The sequence below is a fragment of the Choloepus didactylus genome, chromosome 6, assembly GCF_015220235.1.
Source record: "Choloepus didactylus isolate mChoDid1 chromosome 6, mChoDid1.pri, whole genome shotgun sequence".
Classification (NCBI taxonomy): Eukaryota; Metazoa; Chordata; class Mammalia; order Pilosa; family Megalonychidae; genus Choloepus; species Choloepus didactylus.
This window is the reverse complement of record NC_051312.1, coordinates 37,977,292-37,993,610: the sequence shown is the minus strand read 5'-3', so window position 1 is coordinate 37,993,610 and position 16,319 is coordinate 37,977,292. Positions and strand designations below refer to the sequence as shown.

At 38.2% G+C, this 16,319-nt stretch overlaps 1 pseudogene; it reads right to left on the bottom strand.

Moving 5' to 3' along the window:
- LOC119536908 overlaps window positions 1–1,762 on the bottom strand; it is a 98,943-nt pseudogene extending 97,181 nt beyond the window's left edge.
- Between the last annotated feature and the right edge of the window lie 14,557 nt (window positions 1,763–16,319).

Genomic DNA, 16,319 nt, shown 5'->3' with positions numbered 1-16,319 from the left:
ATGTTCTGGGTATACAGATCCCTTTCTCTTTTACTTTAAACTATTTATAACTCAGACCAGTATCACAGACTACAGTTTTATAAAGAAAAATGAAATATTTATCTTTTCCTCCCTGCCTGATCCCCCCAGAATTGGGAAACTCTTCAGTATTTTTATTTTCTTGGCAATATAGTTGCATAGGTTCAATCAGAATCTGTTCTTGTTAACAGGATATAATCATGAACATTGGCTGTATAATTAGGTTTTTAAGTATATAAGACCCTTTTATGGAACTAAGTTTGACTTTATGGAGCCACTGCTAACAAAGTCCTCTTGGGAAAACTGGCCTGGTTCTTGGCTTATTCCCCAGCCTTACGAGCAAGTAAAGGCCTCCTCCAGCAGGCCAAGGAACAATATGATTTTGGTGGGATCTCAAGGAGAGAAGAATTCACCCGTCCATAGTTTCTGCAGGTGAAATCTGGTAGTAAGTTCTTGGCTTAGCAGAGTTTCCTCATAAAAGCTTCCAAAAAAGCAAACAAACAAGGCCTATATGGTAAATTACTATTCTTGTTGCACCTATGTAAGTAAGTAGGCCAAATCTAATTAAACCACCCTTATTTTATAATCAAGAATAATCAAATAGAGGGTGACTGTACAGAGAAATTTTGTATTTTAATAGAAAACTACAGCATACTCCTGCAGGTTATCCAATTCTACTCCTGTTCATTATCTCTGAGCTATTTTATACCTCTTTATAAACTACAGGTAACTGACCTATCTATAAATTAGACTTGATCCTGTCATCTTACATATATTGTCAACCCTTACCAATTTTTCAAGTCTTACAGTTTCCTTCAATACCTGCCTAAAATTCTCTAAACTAACATTTTTAATTTTCCTTCCACCCTTCTGACTTGAAGTCACCAAAAACTAACACCTGACTGCCCAAACCCTCATTGAGGCTCTAGGTCATCTTGCAGCTGGCCTTTTCCCCAGGTTCTAGAGAAGCACTGCAGGCTAAACCTTGATACACACCCCCGAAGGACTCATTGCTTCAGCAGACCATGCATGACCTGGATTTCTCCCTGGACAAGCCAAGTCTAGTAAAATGCTTAAGCCATACATGTCCTTATATGAGAAATAACCATGGTTGTGAAGCACATCTAAACCTTAGCTTCAAGAAACTCAAGAAGCAGTGACACACAATCAAAAGATTTTCATCCACTGTCCTCTTAGACTTTAATGAAACCTTTTATATGATTCTTTTTCCTTTTAGACATTCCTCTTTTAAGATCCCTGAACCCTAAAACAACTGATCTTTTGCCACCACCTATCAAAAAATGATTCAACTTGTCCCCCACCAACAAGAAAAAAAACTGAGCCCATTGACTTAGTTCTTCAACAACAACAACAGGAAGGACGGACCAAGATCATTTTTCTTTACCTTGACCAAGCTGCCGGTGTTGTTCCCCGTGCACCCCTTTCAGATCCCTCCCCTTTCCTGACCATTTGAAACTGACCTTGCAGTTGTAGGACTGCAGAGAAAAACAACTCACACTGCAGAACAGCAACAACGACAACAAAAGGGGGAAGAGACAACCTCAGATACTAGCTATTCCAAGTTATTGAACTTGTCCCTGACCTCCACCCCCTCTTTCCCCAGGTGGACAACTGGTACTTTCCTTTTGCCCATGCCCTGACTATAAAACTCAAACACCTCCCTGCCTTCCTCGGAGTTGAGTTCTACTCTCCCCCTCACTATGATAGCTATGAAGAAAGTCATTCTCGCCTGGTTCACACTGCGTGGTGCAGTTTTTTCTTTGGCACAAACAATGGGTTGGTTTAACAATAGGAATTTATTGACTCAGTTTTAGAGGCAGATAGAAGTGCAAAAACAAGGCATGGGTAAGGAAACACTTTCTCTCCAAAGTCTGTAGTTTTCTGCGCTGGCTTGCCTCCCATCACATGACCCATCTCTCACTCCTTGTCTCTGCTATTCCGGTTTCCGCTAACTTCCGGTTCCTGGCGCCTTCCTTTGTTTTTCTCCCACCCCTGGCTTCCGGCTTCTTCTCAGTATAAGGACTGCAGTAAAATGGATTAAGACCTACCCTGATTCAGTTAGCCTCACTTTAACTAAAAATAAATCTTTTAAAGCTTATTTACAAATAAGCTCACATCCATAGGAACAAGGATTAAGAGTCTTTTGTTGGGGTACGTAATTCAGCTATCACATCTACAAGGATCTCATCTGGAGATCCTTAATGTATTATATATGCAATGAACCTTTTTTTTCCAAATAAGGTAACATTCACAGGTTTGAGGGATTAGGATGCGGACTTAGCTTCTTGGGGGTCCCAGGTGCCATTAGAATAACTGGGAGTTCTCTGAATAACTTCCATGTAGAATACAGTACTTATAACAGGATAAACTTTTTCAAAAGCATGTGCTAAAGGAGAGGCTAAACTTGCTTATAATTGTGCTTAAGAGTCTTCCCCTGAATATTTCTTTGTTGCTCAGATGTGGCCGTCTTTCTCTACCTAGGCCAACTCGGCAGGTGATCTCGCTGCCCTCCCCACCATGTGGGACCTGATTCCCAGGGGTGTAAATCTCCCTGGCAAAGCAGGATATGACTCCCAGGGAAGAATCTGGACCCGGCATCGTGGGATTGAGAACGTCTTCTTTACCAAAAGGGGGAAGCAGAATGAAACAAAATAAAGTTTTGGTGGCTGAGAGATTTCAAATGGAGTTGAGAGGTCACTCTGGTGGACATTCTTATGCACTATATAGATATCCCTTTCTAGGTTTTGGTGAGTTGGAATAGCTAGAATTAAATACCTGAAACTATCAAACTCCAACTCAGCGGCCTTGAATCTTGGGGATGGTTGTATCATTATGTAGCTTATAAAGAGTGGCAGTGTGATGATGGAAACCTTGTGGATCACATTCCCTTTACCAAATGTATGGATGGATGAGTAGAAAAATGGGGAGAGGGACTAAATGAAGATTGGGGTGGGATGAGGGGGATGATTTGGATGTTCTTTTCTACTTCTGTTTTTTATTCTTATTTTTATTCTTTCTGGTGGAAAGAAAATGTTCAAAACTGGATTGGGGTGATGAAGTCACAACTATATGATGGTACTATGAGCAGTTGAATGTACACCATGGATGATTGTATAGTATGTGAATATATCTCAATAAAACTGAATTTTAAAAAAGCATGTGCTAATTGGAAGTCTACATTTGTATTATTAAAACTCAACTGTAACTGCCACAATTATTCAGAATTTAGGCTAAGAAAGTATTTTTTATCAGGAATATGCATTTTATCCCTGGAATTATTTAGAATAGCTTGCACATGGTCATAATAAAAAGCATAAATTTAGTTGGTTTCATTGTTGTTTTTAAATTCTCAACTGATAATACACCTCTTTATCACCCACCCTCAGGGCAGATCCTGGGTCCTTCCCTGCCTTGCTGCCTTGTTACCCACTGCGGGGCACGAACTTCTCCATTCTCCAATCTGTTAAATGTACTTGATGTTTTGCGGCATCCTGGGACTTGGGCAGGAGTAGGGGTAAGAGGTTGGGAAGATACCTTCCTTTGGATTTACCTCCATCTCTATACTCACTATATTTTTTCTGATTCTCATTTTCTCTATCATCCTATGGAATCCTTTCTTAGCAAGAAGAATGGAGAGTAATGAGTAGATGAGGACAAGTGAGACTTAACCTTCTCATACTATTTCCCCCCAAGTTTTTCCTATATGCCAGCAATAAATTCCCTTAACAGCCAAAGTTTTTAAACCATGTTGTTATAAAAAGAATCTTGCTTGCTTGCTTTATCTTGCACATCCCTTCCCTTAGGCATACCACACTTTGGGAACACTGCTACAGAAAATAAAAAATCTTTATCTAGGACTCTTTTGGGTTAGCTGCAATGTTTCCCCACTAGCAGAAGTACAGACCCCCCCTTAAGGCTCACTCATTTCCCAAGCGTCTCACTTGACCAGAAGTTTAATATATTTTCCTTACAAAATATTTCCTTTTCCTTTAAAATATTCCTAAAAATATTTTAAAAATATTTTTCCTTAAATTTCATAATCTGTTTAGTTGTTAGCCTGAGGACAACATGGATGAAATCTAGTTTGCAAGTTGCCATTTAAGGGGTAGAGCAGAGGGTTATGATGTACAGGTTCCTAGTGTTGCTTCTACTCCAGCCAAGTGTCTTACACATGCTTGACTCTTTACATGTCACACCGCCACTGAAAAAAAATAGCTATGAAACCCAGCACAGTTCCTAAAGATGGTGGGTCAATACATCATTTTTGCATGCAAAAGAGAGCAAATAGCATGATTTAATCCTTAAATCTGGTAGACCAAAGGCCACTAAATTGCATTGTTTCCCACCCCTACCCCCACCCCATTAACATCTTAGCCACATTTTCATATTGAGGCTGTTAAACCAAAACACATGTTGTGTGTCCTATGCTATACTAAAATTTAAAACTTAAAGATCTCTTTAAAAAGTGAATATTTTTATTCAGGTAGACTTCACAAGAAACATCTATGCACTCTTGAAAAGCAAGTTATAAAAATTCTTCATTTGTTCATGTTTCATTAGTCATTCACTTCAGAAAACTAGATGAGGTCTAAATAAGAATTCTTTGTCTACCACTGAGTTTCCATTTGTCTTCCACAATTTCATTTCTTATATTTCTCACACAGCTGTAATTTCCCTCTTTCTACATTGAGGTTTATTATAAAGTTCTCTATTATCTTGGATACTGTATTTGCAAAATCTATTTGTGACAATTCTCATTCAAGATTTCTTTTATCTTACATGTGTTTTCTGGCAAGATCTAAATTTTGCTTTATAGGAGGAATGGAAAAATGAGTTTGCCCAAGGGTGGCCTTCTGTATTAAAATATATATATGGTTTTTTGGGGCTAGAACAAGAGGGGGGATATAACTGTCAGCATGGAGAACAATGAAGAGTGCGAGCAAGTACATCAGTTAGGACCATTAGAATTTCTTCCTAACATAGAGACGTTCATAATACTTCAAAATTCAGCAGGCAGTAGAAAAACTCATCTGGCAATTAATTTACTGAATTTAGTTGCATTTTGATAGAGGAAACAGAGAGAAAGGAAATTATGTGCAGCCCTTTATGTCAGCTGTTAATATATATTATCTCTTTTAATATTTGCAGTCATCCTGGCAAATAGTTATCATTATCACCTCTTTTTTACAGAGAAGTTTCTCTGACTAAGTTCCTTCTCTAACATGCTTTCCTTGATAATGTTAATCATAGATGAGACTGTATATTTGTTTGTTGACTCTTTAATTGATTCATGTTGTCTCCTCTATATTACGCTGTAAAATTAATGAAGCCAGGGACCATGCCTCTTGATTGTTTCTCTATTGTTCCACGAAGTGTTTGCAGGGCCTGACACATAGTAGGTATTTAATAAATATCTATTGAATGAATGTGCTGACTTAATGCATCAATATTCGAAAATGACAGTGAAAAATATGGGTTTTTTGCTCATTTACTTCTGACAATTGCTTCAAGTCTGCAAGATGGGCTTCTAGATGGTGTTGCCAAAGGAAATGATAATATACATCTGTTCTGAACTCTGGGCTATTTGACAGACTCTTAATGACGACATTTCCAACAATCCGAGGAATCCTGTCATTAATCATGTAGCACGTTCCAACGTTCACCTGCCGTATCTACAGTTTGTCATTATTACTCATTTATGTGCCTGATTTGGGTCACAATATTGAAACCCTGGAAACTTTAAAAGAGGCCTGCTTCTGCAATAATGGATATGCAGATTTCTCCCCCAGCACTATAAAATTGAATAGCTGTGGTAACAGATGCCTTCTAAATTTGACAGCAAAAAAAATATATAGCTATTTAAATATTTCATCAGGTGACCACAGTGGCTTAAAGGGCACTCCCATTATCTGAGGTCAAACAGCATGGGAGCTTAATAATTTCTGCCTGGTTGATCAATTCATATTAAAAGCCCTAAGATCCATCTTGCTTTGTTCACACACATACTCCTTCCTGCACAAAGCTGTGATGGTGTTCTAAACATTTCTGGAATTAACTGGGTCACATTATCACCCTTCTTCTAATCCTGCCTCTCCAGTTTTATACTCCAGCTTCTAGGGCTATCTACGTAGGGCTATCTATCCTTCCATCACAGAATAGACAGAAAAGGAATAAAAGAATACCTCCTTGATGAGAGATTTTCTTCCTCCTTAGATCCTTATTTTTAGCAAGTTAAGTGAATAAAAAATAAGTCAAATATGAGACTAATTTAAAATACATGTTTTTAATTATTATAAGGACACTTGTGGAAAATTCATGTAAAATAAGGTCCAAAGCTGGGATGTAATAGAAGATGAGGGCTGGTGGAAGAAAGATGGGCAACACTGGGGACCTATCCACATCCCTTCAGAGACAAACTAAATAACACTTTCATTCGCCTTAAATAACCCTCTCTTGGGGATGCTTGAAATGCTTTGTATAGATATATTGATGATACCTCCACACCTTTTGATAGAGTGTAGCAATGTACAGATGGATCAAATTTTAGAGCAATTGTAACTTTTGGGTCCATTGGACTAAGGTGGGAAGCACATTCATAACACAGTGCTACCAACATTGTTTGGAAACCATTTCCAGATACCAAAATACAGACAGAGTCCAGCTTCAGATTACCATTCTTCTAGGTCAAAGCTTTGAAAAAGAGTACATTTTAATTGGAAGGATTGCTGAGCTTACAGTGCTTAATCATTTCTCATAACCACATGAATCAATGAGGATAAGCTAGGTTATGCTTCAGTGACAATACCAAATATCACTGGCCCAAAACAACAAAGGTGTGTAACTCATTCTCTGGATGGCTGGGTTCTCACTCCACTAAGTGTCATTGCAATATATGTTGATGGAGCAGCCACTATCTGGAAAGAGATAGTTGTCGTAAAAGGAGGACAGAAAACGTTCTGTAGGGCCTTAAATTAAAGCCTCCTACTGGAAGTGAAGCATATTACTTTTGCTCACTACTCATTAGATAGAACTGTCACTTGCCCCAACCAAACATGGCAGGCCAAGAAATATAATGCTATCCAGTGACTAGAAAGAGACAAGGTAGAAATGGTTAACGAGCAGTATTAGGCTGCTTGAGGCTAATGCATGAGGCTTTTAAAGACTTGAATAGGAAGGGAGGATAAAGAGGTGAGCAGGCCTCAAAAGGGGGATTCCCCCATAGAATAAGGCTTAGCAGTACAAAACTTAGTCTGCCTATTGTTGAGCTTTCATTTTTCTAAACTCCTTTGTTTGTGTGTTTGTGTTTGTGTTTGTTTCCCTTTTTCATTATCTAACATTCCTAGTGATTTTTATAGGCTCTATGGTGATAAGGTATAGCTATATTTGTTTTGCCCATATTTGCTGTATATGATACAGGAAACACCCTTAGTGTTCTTCTTCTCTGCTGTCTTGGAAGATGAGGTGGGACCACATCTGATTCAAAGCAAAACCACTGGTGCCCCCAAATTAAAAGGATCCTGGTTAAAAAGATTATGTTATGCTGACTGGCCATTTTATATCAAGGTTCCATATAAAACATGACAAAAACACTTCGAAAATTAAGAGATTGAGCTATCTCTTCAGGTATCATGGATCCTAAGGGGAGAGAAATCACTATTATTGGAAAAGAGATCCACCCATATAAATTGGAAAGCTTGTATCTTTGAGTTGTATTTGAAAGTCTGTTTTCCCTCTTCCTATAATATTGGTCAAAAGCACAATCTAAAGGCATTTTCTAAGATTCTGCTAGTAAGAAGAAGATTGATCTTTGTTCTACAAATTATTGGGTCACTGCAAAGAGCTGATGGTTACTGAGAGGATTGGACATAAACAAAAAGAAAATAGAGAAAAGAGGAGAGGCAATAAAAAATGGGATAAAATAGAGGGGCAAAGAAAATACATAGAAGAAAGCATAGCAGATTAAATGTATTCCTTTCTTTTTAATTGGCACTGAGGAAAAAGACATTTATTACTTGGCTCTCCCACTGCCTCTCATAGTAAGTGCTGAGAGATGCCATTGCACCTCAGGCCCTCCATCACTGGTCTTTGCACCCAAGGCCCTGCATCCTTGGTCACTGCACCCAAGGCTCTCCATCTGTTATTTAGGCTCTCCCAGTCAGAAGGACAGGTAACGAGAACTGCTTAATCAATGTGGCTTTAAAGTTAGAATATATGGGAAATAAAAGAAGCCAAACAAACAAACAAACAAACAAACAAAATTGTTGATTTCCTGAAAGACCAGCCTTCATAGAAAACCAAAATGTTTCAGGAAACAATGCAACTGATTGTATTTACAAGACATTATCTTTTCTCCAACTTGGCAGCAAGAAGTTCTTCATTACTCTATTACAATCTACTTCTTCATTATGATTAACTCATGTGCATATCTACTTCTAGAAATCCTACTCTGTCAACTAAATTCTCTTGACTCTATTACATAGATGCTGCTTGTCTGTGCATCTATTTTATCACAACTGCTAGTCTCACGCATTCAGCTTACTGCATTTTTCTCTGAATCTTTTTGTTTTTGTCTCTGCTACCTAACTCTGTTATACTCTGTATGTTTTCCATGCAAAACTCTCTGACACAGGATCTGATTGAGGAACTATTCATACTGGAGAAGGCTCACCATGCCAAACCATCCCAAAGTGGTGGGCAGCTTTCCAACACTGTCCAATAAAAATATTGCACATAGGCAATTGAAAAAAATTTAGTAGTCATCTTTTTTAAAAGAAGGAAAAGAAACAGGTATAATATTGTATCTAAATTATATCTAAAATTTCTAAAAAATTAAAAATCATTTCAACATGTGGTACTAGCTACATATCAAGTACTTAATAGCCACATGTGACTGATGGCTACCATATTGGAGAGTACAAATTGATATGATAGTTGAATGCCAGGTAGAAACAGTGGTGAATTCCATACTCTCTTGTTGAGAAGAAACACGGAAACTGGTTATTAACAAAGGTACCCGAAACCAATGTAATTACTTATCATCAAATTTTAGCACTATCATTTATTAGCTGTATAGCCTTGGGAAAAAATATTTTATACTTCTAACCATCAGTTTCCTCACATGTAAAATAAGGCCTGCTATTGGTTTATGTATTTGTCATGGCCTTCACAAAAAGCAAATTCCGTACTCAGGAAATGCTAATAAAGGGACTATTTTCAGAAGGGATGGCAAGGTTCAGGGAATCAACAAAGAATGCTGATGCACTCACAGACTAGAAACAGCAAGAAGCTTTTACCACTCCATTTCCCATTCTGGACTTAAAGGTAATGTGTCACCCGAGCTGGGTTGAGAGTTTGGAGATTGGGACGAATGACCACCCCATCAGAACTGATAGAGCTCGCCCACTCCCAGAATGGTACTGAGCCCAGGAAGGAGAAGCATCCATGGAGGTGGGATTACATTGCAGAACTCCTTTCTCACTCTCCCATCTCCTAGCAGTGTTTCTCACTGGTCAAACCCTACTAGAAGTCAGGACAAGTGATGAAATCTGTATAAGTTAATGATCTACACAGAGCAGAGTGGAGCATGAATCTAGGTGGGGGGGCCCAAGGGACAAGAGTTAGCACAGTTTATTGTGAGGGGTAAATGAAAAAGAAATCTATGTAAAGCACCTAGCATGGTGTCTGGCACATAGTACACACTCAATGCATATTAACTATTACCATTACAAATAAAATCGCTTTGTTTAAGCTCCACACTCATCTTTGGTCCACTGTGATCAAGGTTGTGGGGCTGTGGGTAGGTTAGGTACTCAAGAGTGTGATGGCCTCTTCCCTGACATGAGCCCCAACCTCTTTATAACACTCTGAATTCTCCTTTCAGATACTAAATATCCCAACAAACTTTGTTCCCTCAACTTCTCTAATTATACAACTTTGCTTTTAAGCAGTCCAATTTGTGGAAAATCAATCCATTAAAAAAGCCTATTCCATTCACCAAAAGATCGATTTGTCAACATCCAATTTACCAAACTTCCAATTTGCCAAATTCACCAAATATGTTGATTCTCTAAAGACTTATTCTTTTCACCCCCAGTGTCGCCGCCTTCACCTTTGCTCAGTACTTTCCTTCTTCAGGGAGCAGTGGCTAAAGACTCAGCTGTGGACTAGGAGCTGATCCTCCTCTCTCTGCTACAGGTCCTTTGGCTTGCAGGACACATTGGGATGGAGAGAGGGACTGAGCATCAGAGAGGAAGAGACAAAAATTAGAGAGATGGAGGTGAGGGAATGGATAGAAGAAAGACTGAGGGGCAAAGGAATAGAAAGGAGGGCCAGTCTGATGTAAAGAAGGGTTGTGAGGAGAGCTGAAGAGCCACAGAGCCTTGCATCAATGGAATTCTGATAACCATAATCTCTGTCCTGCATCCATCCATTGAGAATTGTTAGAAACTCAATAATTAGCTTAATTCGTCCTTTAATTTAGTAAAATATTTGCTGAATTTATTTTCGACCACTTGACAAATTGTTTATTATGTTTTATTATTTTGCTTACTCTCCCTAGACTCTTCCTCTTCCTCCATCTTTCCTTCTGCAAACCTACCCATTAAAATCCAGACAGCTTAAATTCCCCCAGTGTCTCGAAACCTTCTGGGATTTTTTGGATATTGAACTTTTTAAGGTACATGTCTTAGTGCTCTATCTCCTTTACAGCAATTTACATGTCCGTTATACTTCATTTATTAGGTGGTGAGCTTGCTGAAGGTCTGAAATCCTGCCTTGGCCCTATTCGTATCTCTTGCAAGGGACATTCTAATTAAAAGGGGATAGTAAAGTATGTATTGAATCTAAGTAAATACCAGGTAATGATCATTAAATGAAGGTGTATGTGTATATTTCTGTATGGGTTTATTTCTGAATTCATCCTATCACTGTCCCTTCTGAGGCGTTTGTATGCCTTCCATAGCAGGCAGCATTAGAGAGAGAATTCTAATAATGCTGGAAAAACTCACTCTAACCTTCTGATCCCAAGATATGCTGAAAATGCACATTAATTGTCTGTTTTGCTGACATTTTATGGTCTGTTCTGCTGACATTTCTCTCAAAGTTGATGCCATTTTCTTCCAGAAAGGCTCTGTCAAAAGAAGAGGTAAAGCAAGGCAGGCTACATGAAAATACCAAGAGCATATTTTGGACAGAAGACAGAGACTCCAGAATTTTCCAGATGTCAGCCTGAGATATCTACCTGTGCAGGGAAAGTTGTGCCAGGACAGAGACCATGTGCTGAGCCAACAGGGAGGGTCCTTCAGAATCTGCTCCACTGTTTGTCATGACCAATAACTGATCTAAAGGAACGCTCCACTGGACAAAGTGTTTTTACATTGCTCATTAGCTCAAGTTACACCCCAAAGATACCGAGTGTAAATTATTTGCCCCTGAAATAACAAAGCCAGGACTGACACTCAGAACCTCTGAAACTCTAGGCCACAAATGCAAAAACAAATAAACCAAAAAAGAAACCCACAAGAAAAGTTTCAGAATTATAGGACTTCTTTGAAACTATTTTTTTTTTTTTTGAAAGCAGTACTGAAAGTTCTTTTGCTCCAGTTCTGATCATTAGAGCATTTGCTTACAATAAATAAGAAAACAGAAAATGTGCAATAGAAAGCCAATCACCTTAGAGAGTCTTGCAAATATGTTGGTCATTTGAAAAGATAAATCACTTCCAATAGCAAACCAGATTCATTGCAGAGGTAATCTCATTTGAAGCATTCTTATTACCAAAATAGTAATATATTGAGTTGCTTTGTTTGGAAATGTGGCCAGGAAGGCCTTGCTCAACATTCTATTCATGCAGTAAACACAGCCAAGCTTTTCAAGGTACTGATCCCTCTGGAACACTTTGCCTAGAATGAATGCAAATGCAGGAGATCCTTACCTCCAGTGGGAAAATAAAATCACCTTCTTTAAAGAAACATACTCTAAGCTTTCTTTCTACCTTGCTTTCTCCTTTCTTTGTCTTCCATTGAAATAGATTCACTTGATGAACAAAAAAGGTTTCTATATATTTAAATTTCAAGAATAAGTTAATTGAGATAAATGTTTAGTTCCTATTTAGGAAAGGAAGCCAGGAAATGCCACAATATGTCAGACAGTAGTTAGGTACATTATTACTTTTCGGGACCTGAAATTTCCTCTTATTCTTTAGCAATGGGCAATGGAAGGAGCCTGAAAAACCACTGCTCAACCCCGAACTCTGCTTCTTGATGGATGAGTTATCTCAGGCTAGTGGTTAACTTTGATGAACTTGATTCCTCTCTGTAAAAATGGATATAATAATGTCTACTATGCAGTGTCTTTTTTAAATATTAAAGTAGATAGCATATATAAAACACTTGTCATATTGAACTTTCAGTTAATTTGGGTCCTTTTCTTTTCCCTCTCTTTTTTCTTCCTAGGCACACACCTTCCCAACAACCAGTCATCAACTAATCCCCTCCAGGGGTTCTAGCTGATAATAGCTTCACATGCTGTATATCCTAGAGATAACTGTAATTTAACAGCCAAAGCTTTAAGGCACAAAAGCCCTTGAGGCAAAAACAATGGATTCTAATAGAAAACTTCAGGCTTTTTGATAGTCAATGAAGTTATTATTTTGAGTTGGATAACCTTACAGAAGACAATTAGATCACACCTAGAAGATTCCTGGCCTTCCTACCCACATGGTTAGCCATGCTTGGTAACAATTTCTTTCCAGAAACTCTATTCCTTATAGTTTCAATTATGTTGCTTTTTCTTGATGAACTCATTTATTCATCAATTATTCCATCATTAATTGATTCATTCGTTCATTCAATTTATTAAATAGATATTGTATGCAACACATTATGGAAATTACAATGATCAACTTCACTAAGCTAGTGCTTGCCTTCAAGGACCTTGTAGTCGAATAGAGAAGTCACACTCATAGACAATTAATACAATTCAGAAAGTTCTGAGATCAAGAGCTGAGTTATTTATTTTTTTATTCACTGCAGGACCTACCTAAGCAATCATTTAATTAATTACTTTATTTCTTTACTTTTTTCTTCTTGCCTTTGTTTCCCTCTCCCTCTCTCACTCTTATCTTTTTTTCCTTTCTTCTTTCCTTACTTTCTCTTTCCCTTTATTTTTCATTTATATGTTTATGAGTGTAAGAGCTGATGTTCCTGTAATAAGGCCATTTTTCATGTGTATGTATGTGTGTGTGACAATCTGTAACTGAGACTTGCTTTTTCTCCCATACTAGTATGAAATATTTATACCATTCCCACATCTGTATAGACCCACTGAACATTAATTTTAGTATTTCTCCATCATTAGAGAAAATTCATTTATTCAATCCACATTTACTGAGCAGGTCATATGTCAGGCATGTGAAGGGGTCTGGCTCCATTCTCAATTCCCTCCAATCCATGCAGCATATCTCTAACAAATTAATCTTTCTAAAACAGAATCTTTCTGTTTAAATGATTGCTGGGCTTTTATCCAATAAACCTGAATTTATTTGCCTCTATCTTATATACTTGTCAAATCCTAGAACAGTAATAGTAATAACAATAATTTAAAACAACGAACATTTATTGGGTGTTTACTTATGTAACAGACATGGTGATAAAACTCAAGGATACTTAGAGTACTATGTCAGAAATGCAAAAGGAAGTGTATTCAGTGTTTCAATTCTGATATAGGTCCTCAAACGCCATGCCAGAAATAATAGCTATGAAAGCCAAAGGATTTGATTTGCACAAAGTGGGTTGTTCTGAGAAAAGAAATGTCTTATGAAAATCAAAAGGGAAGGCCCTACAGCAACAAGATCTAGAGTCAATGCCTTAACAATCAATTGAAAAGCAAAAAAGAAAGAATTATATCCAAGGGAGACTAGATGAAATCAACCAGGAAGGGGGAGGAGAATGGGATATTAAAGGGCATGAATTTGGAGGTGTAGGACAAAGGGAGGAGACCCGGGTGGTATATAAAGGGGAGAGAGTCAGGATTTAGAGACAGCTAGATGCTGACGGTAATCATGATCAAAAGGTTGCAGAACTGCTGATCAGTGTCCTGTAATTTTAGTGAACACATGTTGCCATGTTAGCTCTTCAGCATGCTCCCATCTTTCTATAGTTGCTACAAGTCATCCATGTCTTTTTCAGCAGAAGTGACAACCATGTGTATTAGTTAGGATTCTCTAGGGAAACAGAATCAACAAGAGATATCTATAAACATAAGATTGTATAAAAGTGTCTCACGCAACTGTGGGTATGCATGAGTCCAAATTCCATAGGGCAAGCAGCAAACTGGCAACTCCAATGAAGATGATGGATGAATTCCTAAAGCAGCAAACTGGCAATTTCAGTGAAGGTGTTCGATGACTCCTCAGGAACCAACTGGCAACTTCGATGAACTCCTCAGGAAATGCTTTGCTGGTTAGCTGAAGAGAAGTGAAGTTCCTCTGTCTGTCTCAACTGATCGGATTAAATCCAGCTGATTGCATTCTCTCATGTGAAAGACCCACCCTTTGTTGATGTAATCAGTCACAGCTGCAGCCAATTGACTGATGGTTTAATAAACCAGCCTTTTGATTTATTCACCAGCTACAAATGTCCTTGTAGTAATGGTTAGGCCAGTGCTTGCTTGACCAGACACCTGGGTACCATCACCTGGCCAAGTTAACACATGAACCTAACCATCACACCTTGTGTGCCTTAAGACTTTGGAATCCCATCCAACTTGATCTGACATTTACTGAACCCCCCAAACACATCTGGAGCTATTAAGATACTGCAGAAGAGAAGATTTCAGTAACTATAATAAAACCAGACTGGGCCTAAGTAAAAATTCACCACTAAAAACCAACATTTGGTACACGCAGGAACATTACCTGGAGTATATTAAAATCTGAATTATCTGTATGTATTTCAGATGCATCATGAATACAGTAGCACACCCAGACTAGAGATAAACAAATCTCCCATACACATCAGCATCCTTCAAGTTGGGTAATATATTGCCAGAAGAATGGTGCTTTTAGGTACGGATTAGCCATCCCAAGCTGTTTAGTGATTATTTTAGTTTGCCTCAGATGCCACCACAAATTGGTTTTGGTTTAACATTAGGAAATTATTGGCTCACAGGTTCTGAAGCTAGAAGTCCAAAATCAATATATAGGCAAGGCTTGCTTTCTCTGAATACTGTAGTGTTCTGTTGTTGGTTGCCAGTCCCTTGGCTTTTTTCTCTTTTTCCTGCCACATGGCAATTCCTCTCCTTTCTTGGTTTGTGTGACTCCTGTAGGGCCTTCAATAATCTGGATTAAGAACCATAGTGGTTCAGTTTGCCACCCCTAACTAAAAACAACATCTTCAAAAGGTCCTATTTATAAGGGTTTTCACACCCACAGGGTTTAGATTAAAAATAAGAGCATGTGTTTGTTGGGATTCATAATCAGCTTAGGAGAGTGATAAAGATTCTAATGAGCTATGATAAGAATTAACCTTGAATCACACAATTTTCTTGGTGACTTCTAACTCCATTGGAGCATAATTGAGATCCCTTCTATCCCACAGTGGAAGGGAAAAAGATGAGATGCTTGTGGGGACTATAGTTTCCAAATATGGCACCAACAATGTCTTCTATCCTACATCTCTCCTGCTCTACCGCAATGTGACTTTTGCTTGCCTCCATAAAGAAGTAGCCTCTAATTCCTTCTCCTTGTAACGAAAAGAATATGGTGAAAGTGATGCTGTGTTACTTCCAAAGCTAGGTCATAAAAAGCTTGCAGTTCTTGGAATACAGATTTTCTGGACTGTCTCTGTCCCAGAACCCATCTGGGAAAAGGCTGAGCTACACAGAGAGAAGGTGAAAATGTTTGGGTGATGGTCCCTGCCATGATGGCACAGAGGTGTCTTGCTTATGTAGAACTGCCACACAAAGAAAAGGAGATGGTGAGGGAAAGAAAACCTAAAAGTTGATCATATAAACCAAGGAGATGGTTTTAAACCAGAAGAGACAGAATGATCCTTAAATTGACAATTTAAAGTTCTTGACATTATTGAAAGAGCTGGGCAAGATTGGCAATAGAATATAAGTGGGTTTGCTTTTCTTGGACATGTGATTTATGTTGCATGAAACTTTATAGTTGCTGCTTGTTTTCTCTTCTGTCCCCTAACAGTCATTCACCCTTTCATATATTCATTAAATAAACAAATTGTTGATGATGCACCATATTAGCTTGGAGGTGGTCAGTTGGA